Genomic DNA, 12,801 nt, shown 5'->3' with positions numbered 1-12,801 from the left:
GACAAAATATAACACCCATTCCTATTGAAAACACTAGAAAGTAGAAGGATCCTTCCTAAAAATAATAAACAGTATTTATCTAAAACCATCAGCCAACATCATCTGAATGGGGATAAACTAGATGCATTCCCAATAAGATCAGGAGTGAAACAAGGATGCCCCTTATCACCTTTATTATTCAACATTGTACTAGAAACACTAGCAGTAGCAATTAGAGAAGAAAAAGAAATTGAGAGTATTAAAATTGGCAATGAGGAGACTAAGCTATCACTCTTTGCAGATGACATGATGGTCTATTTAACAAATCCTAGAGAATAAACCAAAAAGCTAGTGGAAATAATCAACAATTTTAGCAAAGTTGCAGGATACAAAATAAACCCACACATTTCTATATATCTCTAACACATCTCAGCAGCAGGAATTAGAAAGAGAAATTCCATTCAAAATCACCTTAGACAATATAAAATACTTAAGAATCTATTTGCTGAGACAAACACAGGAATTATATGAACACAACTACAAAACACTTTCCACACAACTAACACTAGATTTGAGCAATTGGAAAAACATTAACTGCTCATGTGTAGGATGAGCCAATATAATAAAAATGACCATCTTACCCAAACTTATCTACCTATTTAGTGCCATACCCATTGAACTTCCAAAAAACTTCTTTACTAAACTAGAAAAAACCATAACAAAGTTCATTAGGAAGAACAAAAGATCAAGGATATCCAGGGAAATAATGAAAAAAAAATGCAAAGGAAGGTGGTCTTGCAGTCCCATATCTCAAACTATATTATAAAGCAGTGGTCATCAAAACAATTTGGTACTGGCTAAGAGAAAGAAAGGAGGATCCATGGAAGAGACTTGGGGTAAGTGACCTCAGCAAAACAATCTATGACAAACCCAAACACCCTAGTTTTGGGGACAAAAACCCACTATTTAATAAAAACTGCTGGGAAAACTGGAAGACAGTGTGGGAGAGATTAGGATTGGATCAACACCTCACACCCTACACCAAGATAAACTCAGAATGGGTGAATGACTTGAACATAAAGAAGGAAACTATATGTAAATTAGGTGAACACAGAATAGTATACATGTCAGACCTTTGGGAAGGGAAAGATTTTAAAACCAAGCAAGACTTAGAGTCACAAAATGTAAAATAAATAATTTTTGACTATATCAAATTAAAAAGCTTTTGTACAAACAAAACCAATGTAACTAAAATCAGAAGGGAAGCAACAAATTGGGAAACAATCTTCATAACAAAAACCTCTGACAAAGGTCTAAGTACTCAAATTTATAAAGAGCTAAACCAATTGTACAAAAAAATCAAGCCATTCTCCAATTGAAAAATGGGCAAGGGACATGAACAGGCAGTTCTCAGCCAAAGAAATCAAAACTATTAATAAGCACATGAAAAAGTGTTCTAAATCTCTTATAATCAGAGAGATGCAAATCAAAACAACTCTGAGGTATCACCTCACACCTAGCAGATTGGCTAACATGACAGCAAAGGGAAGTAATGAATGCTGGAGGGGATGTGGCAAAGTAGGGACATTAATTCATTGCTAGTGGAGTTGTGAATTGATCCAACCATTCTGGAGGGCAATTTGGAACTATGCCCAAAGGGCGATAAAAGACTGTCTGCCCTTTGATCCAGCCATAGCACTGCTGGGTTTGTACCCCAAAGAGATAATAAGGAAAAAGACATGTAGAAGAATATTCATAGCTGTGCTCTTTGTGGTGGCAAAAAATTGGAAAATGAGGGGATGCCCTTCAATTGGGGAATGGCTGAACAAATTGTGGCATATGTTGGTGATGGAATACTATTGTGCTAAAAGGAATATTAAAGTGGAAGAATTCCATGGAGACTGGAACAACCTCCAGGAAGTGATGCAGAGCGAAAGGAGCAGAACCAGGAGAACATTGTACAGAAACTGATACACTGTGGTTCAATCAAACGTGATGGACTTCTCCAATAGTGTCAATGCAATGTCTCTGAACAATCTGAAGGGATCCAAGAGAAAAAAACACTATCCACAAGCAGAGGCCAAACTGTGGGAGTAAAAACACCGAGGAAAGGCAACTGCTTGACTATAGGGGTTGAGGGAATAAGATTGAAGAGAGACTCTAAATGACCACTTTAATGCAGATACCAACAACATGGAAATGGGTTTGGATCAAGGACACATACCCCAGTGGAATTGCGTGTTGGCTATGGGAGGGGGGGAGGAGGGGAGAAAAAGAAAATGATCTTTGTTTCCAATGAATAATGTTTGAAAATGACCAAATAAAATAATGCTTAAATAGAAAAAAAATTTTAAAAATTTAAAAAACCCACAATTGAAAAAAACAAAAAACAATACTTGAAAAGAACCACATGAGAAAAGTGAAATTAACAGAACCAAGAGAACATCATACACAGCTACCGAATTAATATTCAAAGAATAAATTGTGAATTTTACATCCAAAGATTGAACTGAGAAGAGGAAACATGACAGATTTAATTTGTATGAACATATCTATCTCCTAGATAATACCTTCTATAATGCAGACAGTATTAGGAGGGCCTGGGACATTTGCAAAAAATGAATAAATAAATAAACAAACAAATAAATAAATAAATGTAATTACTAAACAAGAAAAAGTTAAAGTAAATTGTATTCTTTGTTATATGGTTTGGCTCTTTGGCAGTGGCAGGGGAAATTTAGGTAAAGTAAAAATAAAAATTTTAAATTATTAAAAAAAAAAAGAAATGAATTGGAAACTAAATAATCTAATCCGAAAGAATGAGTCAAAGAACAAATCATAGAAACAACCAATATTTTTTTTTAGCTAATCCAATTTCTTTTTATTATTATTTATTTAGTTATTTAGTTAGTTAGATTTGGTTGATTTCAAACATTATTCCCTGGTTACAAAAATCATTTTCTATTCCTCCCTCCTCTCCCCCCTCCCCTCCCTTCCCGTAGCTGATGCACAATGTCACTGGGTATTACCTGTGTCCTTGATCAGAATCCACTTCCATATTGTTGGTATTTGCACTAGGATGTTCATTCCAAGTCTACATCCCCAATCATATCCCCCTTGACCCATGCAATCAAGCAGTTGGTTTTTCTTTAGTGTTTTTACTCCCACAGTGTTTCCTCTGAATGTGGATAGTGTTCTTTCTCATACATCCCTCTAGGTTGTTCAGGATCACTGCATTTCCACTAATGGAGAAGTCCATTACCTTTGATTGTACCACAGTGTATCAGGCTCTGTGTACAATGTTCTCCTGGTTCTGCTCCTCTCATTCTGCATCACTTCCTGGAGGTTGTTCCTGTCTCCATGGAATTCCTCCAGTTTATTATTCCTTTGAGCACGATAGTATTCCAGCACCAACAGATACCACAATTTGTTCAGCCATTCCCCAATTGAAGGGCATCCCCTCATTTTCCAATTTTTTGCCACTACACAGAGCGAAGCTATGAATATTCTTGTATAAGTCTTTTTCCTTATTATCTTTTTGGGGTATAAAGCAGTACTATGGCTGGGTCAAAGGGCAGACAGTCTTTTATCGCCCTTTGGGCATAGTTCCAAATTGCCCTCCAGAATGGTTGGATCAGTTCACAACTCCACCAGCAATGAATTAATGTCCCCACTTTGCCACATCCCCTCCAGCATTCATTATTTTCCTTTGCTGTCATGTTAGCCAATCTGCTAGGTGTGAGGTGATACCTCAGAGTTGAGAAACAACCAATAATTTTGTTAAAAAAAATGATAGCAAAGAGACAACATACCAAAATTGTTTTTATTGTTTATGTGATAGGTCTTTGTCATGACATGGGAAATATGGAAACACATATACCATGAAAGCATTGGTATAACCTATATCAGATTATGTACTATGAGAGGGGGGACCTGAACTGCAAAATGTCACAGAACAATTGTCCAAAAATTGTCTCGACAAGCAATTAGAAAAAATAAAATTTATTAAAAATTAAAATTAAATGCTTAAAAAAAAACCTTAGACATAAATTGATGCAAAATGAAGACAGCAGAACCAGAAGAACACTGTACACAGCAACAGCAATATTGTAAGATGATCAATTATGAAGGCCTTAGCTATTCTTAGCAATGCAAAGATCCAAGACAAATGAGAAAGACATGATGAAAAATGCTATCCACCTCCAAAGAAAGAGGCATACTATTTTTTGTGTGTGATTATTTTTGGGGGGGAAGGAGTCTCTGTTTTTTTTTTTTTTCATACTAAGACTAATGCAGAAATATGTTTTGCATGACTGTATATACAGTTATAAGGAAAAGTTAAGTGAAGAAGGAAAGTATGTGTTTGCAGAGGGCAGAGGCATGAGGCAGCAGAGTGGGGAATTCTGGAATTCTGCAAGGGGGAGTTGGGCTGTTGCTGGGGAACAGTTGGGCCTTGTGCTGGCTCTATCTCTCTCTGGTTTACCTGGAGGGGACTGGCTGCCTTCCCTTGCTGGCTGTTTTCTATCTGGTCTTTTCCATCCTACCTGCTTCCCTACTGGCTGGTTGATAACTACAGAGCTTCCTGGTGTAATACTGAACTGTCTGGGACCTGTCATGTCTAACTGCCAAACCCACTACTTCTAATATCACCAAAAGGGTCTGGGTCTTTGGGTAGCTAGGTAGGTCAGGGTAGTTTGAATCCAAGAAGACTCCTGGTTACAAGACATTAAGATATGGAGGGTTTTAGGTAGTTCACGTTAGATTCAGATTTATCCAGATCCCCTTTTCACCCTCCCTCAACTTATAAATCTATCATTTATTCTTAATATAACCTGGATTGTGTTTGTTAACTCAGGACAGGCTTTGCCTGGACTGGGCCTGTCAGCCCACAGCTGGCCTTCCCAAAGTTATTCTTCTGATACTGACCTATAATTAAACATCTAATAACATCCCCTAAACCACCTTACATTACAATGCATAACCTATATCAAATTCCTGCCTCAGGGAAAGGAAAATAAGTGATAAAGGGAGAGAATCTGGAATTTAAAAAAAAATTTAAGATATTAAAATTTGTTTTTACATGTAATAAAAAAAATAAATTCAGATCACAATGAGAAAAGGAATTGGGAACCCCAAAAAGTTAAATTAGGGACATAACTACAACACAGCCACAAGTCCCCTTGATGGGTCAAAGCTCCACATATTTGCCTCATTGGGCTCAAATCCCAGCTGTAGGAGGCCTTTCCTGGGTCCCTTCATGACTAGTACTTTCCCTTGCAGGGTACCTTCATTCTACAAATATGTATCTCCTATGTGCCCAGTTATCCACATGCTCTTTCCCCAAGTAGGGTGTACAGTCCTTGAGGACAGTGGCTACTCACACTTTGGGAAGTGAGGTTGGGAAGAATGTCTAGATAGAAAAAGACCAAATGACAAAGAAATTTTTTACTGACCTCACAACCCAATGACTAGTTAAAGACTTGGACTAAGCAGACAAGACTACTTCTAAACAGAGTAAGAAACCTTATTACTTAGCCAAAGCATCTGCAAATGTAAAAAATTTCTCACAGTTCTGTTCCAAAAGGCTTACAAATGATTTAATATAAAGGAAAACATACTGGTGGAGAAGGCAAAAAGGACAAGAGTAGATTCAAGTGGTGAAGAAAAGCATTTTCTATCTCCAAGGAAAATTTTTAAAATTTTAAAATGCTCACCTTCTGCCCTTCCAAAACAAAGCAAATAATTTGTCTCCCTCATACCTAAGTAGATTTTGACCCCATACGATTAAATTCAACATAACAAACATTTATGATATACTCCACAGAATACTAAAAGAACAACTAAATATATACAAACAAAAATCCACTGCCCTTTTGATAGTGAGCTCTCCATTATCATATATCCATGGAAAGACTTGGTCATCTGCTTAAGAAGAAACTCCTGCACTGAGTGGTGGTTCAGACTTAATGACCTTCAAGGTTCTGAAGTTCTGATTTTAAGCTACATTAGACCAAGTCTCATGTTCTGGGTTTGCAAGTTCACAGTTCTAACACTTAACACAAAGGGAAGAAGGGAGCAGGAGGTGGGAATCAGAAATTCCAAATTCTACTGGCTTAGCTCCACAACTAACTTGGAGAAAACTACTTATCCTAGGTCCATGGTGGTAAACTATGGCACGTGTGCCAGAGAGGGCACTCAGAGCCCTCTCTGTGGGTAGATGCACCTTCACTCCAGCACAGAGATCACCAGAGTTCATTCCTAGAGAGCCAAAGGTACTCAGGCTGGGCAGCTCCCTTCCCCCTCTCTACACACAGCTAAGGACATTTCTCATATCATCCACCTCTCTAAAAGGTTCACCATCACCTTCCTAGATCATTAAGTACCTGGATATTATTTACTTCACTAGAATATTAAATGGCTGTCCAATTTGCAAACCTAGAGAGGATAAACCTAAAATAGTAATATTTATGCTCAACATTTAGAGGTCATCTTAGTCCTACTGTAGGTAGCTGAAAAGGTTTGAACTCATTCAGTGACACCAAGATCATAGTTCCCAGCTATATACCTGGTCAATTTCTTTTCTGTATCTGCTTCACACTAACATCTAGAAATACCTACTGATCTTTCTAAGTTCTAAATTAAAAATGTGTAGTGAGAATCAATCAGCAAGCTTTTATTAAGCACTTCTTATGTGCCAGGGCTTGAGTGTACAAAGTAATGGGAATATTAAACTGTAGCTCCTCCCTTCAATAAATTTCCTAACAAGAAACACTAAATACTTTAAAAAGATCAATGCTTTTTGGGGGCAAGTAGTTAACTCAGTGGATAGATAGCCAGACAGAGAAATGGGAGATCCTGGGTTAAAGTCTAGCCAAAGACATTTCCCTGGGCAAGTCACTTAACCCTTCTTGCCTAGCCCTTACCACTCTTCTGCTTTGGAACCAATATACAATATTGATTCTAAGGTGGAAGATAAAGCTTTAAAGAAAAAAAAAAAGACTAGGCTAGCCATGTGTTAATTCACAAATGAAATGTTAGGGATCTCTGCCCTATTAATCTGGAAAAGTTTTTCAGTTCACAGAAATTCTTTCCTACTTTACAAAGAAAATATAACTGAGGAGAAAGAAAGATCATGGGGTCATGTCATGCTGCAGAAATGTTTAGAAAACACAAATATCACAAACCTCAGGAGGGATGGGGAAGAACAGGCTATAAAATAAATCATGGAACAAGTATTGCACGATGGCACTGGCATAACCTATGTCAGGCTATTTATCACCTAGGGGATTGGGGAGACGGGATGAAGGGAGAAAATCTGAATCACAAAATGTCAGATAACAATTGTGCAAAACTGTTTTTATGTGAAATTAAAAAAAAAAAGTTTAGAACTTGATCAGTAGAACTTGAAAGAGTCTTATCACAACTGGAAAGCAGGGTTAGGGAGTAGAAAGGATACTTTATAGGAGGAACCCAGAAGATAAAGGGGTTGGCACAGTCTACATACTCAAGGGGACAAATGTGAGCTTAGAGTGGGAGAGCACCAGAGAGGCTAGAGAGTGAAAGAAGGGATGGCAGCCTTGAGGGTGCCCACCTCACTTAATATGAGCCTCAGGGAACTGGATTTGAGGCTATGATCCTCCAAAGCTGATGGGGGATGGGGGAAGGAAGGGGGCAGGAAGAGAGGAAGAAAAAAGGATGAGAAGGAAGACAGCATATGTATTTAGGTCAACTTTAGAACATAAAGAAGTTGGTTACTTCACAATCTCTCAAGTTTCTTGTGAATAAGCAGCACTTCCCTTGGAAAGCCAGATCTAAGAGTATTCCACATTCACTGTGTGCCATGCACCATGCTAAGGGGTAAGGATACAAAGAAGCCACTGTCCTCAAGGACTGTATACCCTACTTGGGGAAAGAGCATGTGGACAACTGGGCACATAAGAGATACATATTTGTAGAATGAAGGTACCCTGCAAGGGAAAGTACTAGTCGTGAAAGGACCCAGGAAAGGTCTCCTACAGCTGGGATTTGAGCCCAATGAGGGAGAGACGTGGAGGCAGAGGTTCCAATTGGGGCACAAAGGCAAAGAGACCAGAGATTGAGGGTCAGATTTGAGGAAGGTCAGTGCAGTAGACCAGCACTGACAAACCTTTTAGAGATCGTGTGCCCACACTACACCTTAAAGGTGAGTGCCGGTAAGCCCCCCCAGACAGCAGAGGGAGGAAGTGGCTGCTGGGTGGAGGGGCAGGACATGTGAAAAATGTTCTCAGGCATGGTGGAGAGAGGAAATGGAACAGCCCCACTCTGTGTAGCCGGGGCACACGTGCCACATCTTTGCCAACAGAGCTAGACTGTAGAGTGTATGGAGGGGAGTATGGTGACAGAGGGCTGGAAATGGATCTCAAGGGGCCAGGTTAGGAAGAGCTCCTTAAATGCATCTAGAGATGCTGTGAAGAAGGTAAAAATGACAAGACCTGACAACAGATTAGACATATCAAATAATCGAGTGAGGAGCTAAAGATGACATCGAGGTTGTGAACCTTGGGGACCTTACTTTCTCCAGACTCAGCTCTCACCTTCTACAAAAAACCTTTCCCAATCTCCCCTCTCTCAGAGATCACCTGCCCCAGCTCACAGCCTCCATGTCCACAGTTGATGGCATGTGGACTCTGCCATTAGACTAAAAGTTCCTTGAGGGCGGGGACCAAGTCTTTGTCTTTCTTTGTATCCTCTGTGCCAGGCAAGAGATAAGTCCTTAATAAACATATGTTGATGGGTTGTCCAATAGCCCAGGTCTACTCAAAGTACCTTATCTCAGTGGGAATGAACAATTCTAAGATCCTCCCTTAAGGACTCCAACCCCAGGCAATCTATCTCACCATCTAAATGGGATTCCCAATTAAGAAAATAAGACCCTTTCAAACTCCAAAACTTCCCTTATCTCCTCCTGCTCCCTAAAGTAGGAAAGGCAAAAGGACAAGGTTACCAGAAATGCCTGAACAGATTCACAGCCAGGGTGGGCAAAAGGTCACAGACCCTGGGGCCTGGTCTTTAAGCACCAATATAAACATAAGAGAACTCCTACAAGAACTGGAAACACTACATCTTTTACATCTGGGAGGTAATTTCCCTTTCCTGAGGACTCTGGGGAATGACAGCTCACACCCTAAATTTTTATTAATGGCTAATCTTTAAAAATGCATCAAATTCATCCCTGTGCTTTTTTGGAATAAAGCCATTACCTAAAGCTAAATTACTACAATTAGAGACCAAGGATAACCCACATGTTTCAGGTTTTCCACATTAAAGTGGAAAGCATAATGTATCACATGACTTTAACTCCTTAGCAGCTAACAGGGTACCTTAATAAATATTTATTATTAACTGAATATCCTGATTACTTAACACCATGGTATATTATCTCCAAAGCAAAGCTGCTGCTTCTTTTTTTTTTTTTAAACTGTGTGTGACAATAAAGAGACTACCAGGAAAGGTAGTTTTCTACTTAGGATATGTGTTAGACAAAGGTTCTAAGAGGTTCTGATAAGTTTGGACAAGCTGTTCTAGAAGGACACATAGCAAAAGCACCTGTCTGGTTCTACCATTCCAGACCAAAGTGCCCCATAATACTTTAGAATACAGTAGTACTTCTACTTGAACATGTAAAGTTAAAAACAAGCAAAGCTGGCCCTATGCAAAATCTGAGTCCCTGCTCTCACTTCACCCCTTTCCTTCTTCTCCTTTTAAGGGTACCCATTTCCCAACCACTTCAGGTAGTCCCTTTCTTCCCCACCCCCTTATTAAACATCTTCTCTCCATTAATGATTTGCTAACAGTGGAACTTAAATGCAAATTGCCTACTGGTTACCTCTTTTGAGAGTATTTTTGATTTAAAACTTTTCTTTAACTGTGGAATGTAAGGCTTTCTATATGAACCAGACCTTTGTTGTTCCTCTGCCTGCCAATTCGAGCCAGCACTTCTGCAACTAGCATCTTAGAGAACTGCCTTTCTCACTGAAAGCTAGTGATTTGCCCAAGTCAATAGAGTCAGTACGTCAGAGATGGAACTTCAGGTCTTCCTAGATTCAAAGTTGGCTCTCTATTACCTATGTCACATTGCCTCTCAAGACTGACCCTGATTATACTTCCTGGGCCAATGAAGAAAATGAAATCTCCCCACTATCCTAGCCTAATATACTCCCTTTTCTTTCCCTTACATCCATCCCTTATAGTCCTGTTCCTCAGATATCCAGATGCCGGGGATCTAGAACCAATTCTCAAAAGCCAAACAGAGGATTTTGTAGTTGATACTAGAGGTAAGAGGAAACCATTGGAGTCTAATGAATAGGAAGAAGGAGGGTGGCATGGTAGGATCTGCACTTAAAAAGATCACTGTTTGACAGCTGAGTGGAGGGCAGACCCAGGTGGGGAGAGAAACTTGAGGCAGGGAGGTCAACTACCAGGTTACTGCAATAGTCTAGGGATGAGGAAACACTTGCCTGCACTAGAGTGATGGCAGTGTTATTTAGTACAAAAAGGAGCACATACAAGAGAGTTATAAAAAACCAGAAACAATAGGGCTTGGAAACTGATTGTATATTGGGTAGAGAGTGATAAGTCAAAGATGAGCTTGGGTGGCTGGAAAAATGGTAATATCTTCAATAGTAATAAAGAAGTTAGAAAGAGGGGAGAGTTTAGGGGAAAAGAGAAATTCAGTTTTGTAAATGTTGTGTTTAAGATAGTGGTTGGAGACATGAAACTGGAGATCAGGAGAGAGGTTAAGTTTAGATAAATATGTCTATATAGAGATAACTGAATCAATGAGAAGCTGATGATATCAATACAAGTAAAATAGTATAGAGGAAGAAGAGAAGATAGGTCAAGCCAGAGCCTTGGGGGACAACCACAGTTATCAGGTGTGACCTGGATGGAAATACAACAAAGAAAACTGAGACACTGCAGTTAAGACAGATCGATAGTGTCAAAGACTGCAGCGAGATCAAGGATGTGTACTGAGAAAAGGCCACTGGATTTGGCAAGAGATCAGCAGTAACTTTGGAAAGAACAATTTCTATTAAAAGAAGACATCAAGGGGCAGCAAGGCAGCAGTGTATGGAGCACCAGGTCTGGAATTGGAAGGACATGGGTTCAAATCTGGCCTCAGACACTTTCTAGCTATGTGACCATGGGCAAGTCAATAACCCCAATTGCCTAGCCTTTGCTGTATAGAACTGATACTAAAACAGAAGGTAAGAGTTAAAAAACAAAACACCAGAAGCCAGGCTGGAAAGTTAATAGAGGGAAAAGGAAGTGGTGATGCCTATGATAGATGGTCTTCTCTATGAATCTAGCCACAAACGGCAGTTGAGATATGGAACAATGCTAAGAGAGATTGAGCAGAACAAGTGAAAGATAGGAGATGCACATATTTGTTAAATAGTACAGAAGCAGCCAAGTAGATAGAGATTTAAGTGAGAGAATAGGGATGATAGGGCAATGTTCTGGAGAAAAGGGGATGGAATGGAATCATTTGAGCATACAAGGTTTGTCCTAGGGTTTCCCAGCTTCCTTTACCAGCACTGACTGTCAGATGAGAAACACAGCCGCTCTTGTGTCACAGGGACACCCTAAGTTCTGGACTATGGGGAGGGGCAGGTACCCAGGGAATTCTGCCCAGAAGTCTTCTGATTATTGGAAAGTGGACTAAGATTATTTCTGTTTTTTCACATTCTGGTAAGAAACTCTTAAAATGCCCACAGACGCAAGCAAATTGTCCTTACATTGACAAAAACCATAAAAATTTAGACTGAATAATGATATATTATATTATTGATAATAACAGTTTGCTTTTATATAATGCCTTAAGGTTGATGATACTGATTATATGTATATGTGTACTTTTTTCTGGTGAATGCTGTCATATATAGATATAAAATCTCATTTGATCCTCACAACAACCCTGTAAAGCAAGCACTATTATCCCCATTTTACAGACAAGGAAACTGAGGCTGAGGAAAGCTAAATGACTTGCCAAAGGTCACACAGCTATTAAGAATCTGAGGCAATAACAAAATTCTAGTCTTCCTGACTCTTAAGACCAATACTATCTACTAGTTCACCTAACTGCCTCTAAGTAATTAGTAAAAATGTCATGTTGACCTGTTTAGGAGTATTCCCATATTATTATGTAGCACAATAAAAATACATTACTTAATATATATCCAATTAATTTTTTGTAAATTTTATTTGATTAAAATTCACATATGTAGATTTGAGTTTGTTGTCCATGCACCATGGGTCATTTGCTTACAGCTTTAAATAATCTGAAGGAGCTATGCTCCAAATAATGTATTTTCTTCTACACCATCCAATAAATCTGGTATGGCCTCTAACTTCTTATAGTTATCATTAACAATTAATAGAGAGAGAAATGAAGCTCTCTCCCTGAATTTTCACATCAGGTGTATAAGATAATCAAAGTTTTGCCTAGAATGCTCAAAATAAAGGTAGAGGAAAAAATTTAATTATATGTGATTTTATTGGAATTTTTATGGGTGATAAAACACACAGCATTGTTTAACATGTAAAGAAGGCAAGAAAAAACCATGATTTCTGTTTTCCAGCAGAACTACTATGGAAGTTCAAAAAATGTTGACCTCTACCAATAATGATTCCATTTGGCATCTTTTAGGATTGCAGAACTTTAGAACAGAAATTGGCTCAAGTGGCTTACTACTTTGTTGGCAAGTTGGTATTAGAACCTATCTGCTAACATCCAATCTAGTTCCTTCCCACTTACATCATGATGAAAAGACTCAGTGAGAT

At 38.8% G+C, this 12,801-nt stretch overlaps 1 protein-coding gene across 1 annotated transcript in view; it reads right to left on the bottom strand.

Annotated features, from left to right (window-relative positions):
* Window positions 1-12,801, bottom strand: part of MLXIP (MLX interacting protein) — an 87,524-nt gene that overhangs the window by 65,471 nt on the left and 9,252 nt on the right. The gene's annotated exons all lie outside the window — the stretch shown is intronic.

This window comes from Monodelphis domestica, chromosome 3 (genome assembly GCF_027887165.1).
Source record: "Monodelphis domestica isolate mMonDom1 chromosome 3, mMonDom1.pri, whole genome shotgun sequence".
Lineage (NCBI taxonomy): Eukaryota > Metazoa > Chordata > Mammalia > Didelphimorphia > Didelphidae > Monodelphis > Monodelphis domestica.
This window is presented reverse-complemented; position numbering and strand designations above follow the sequence as displayed.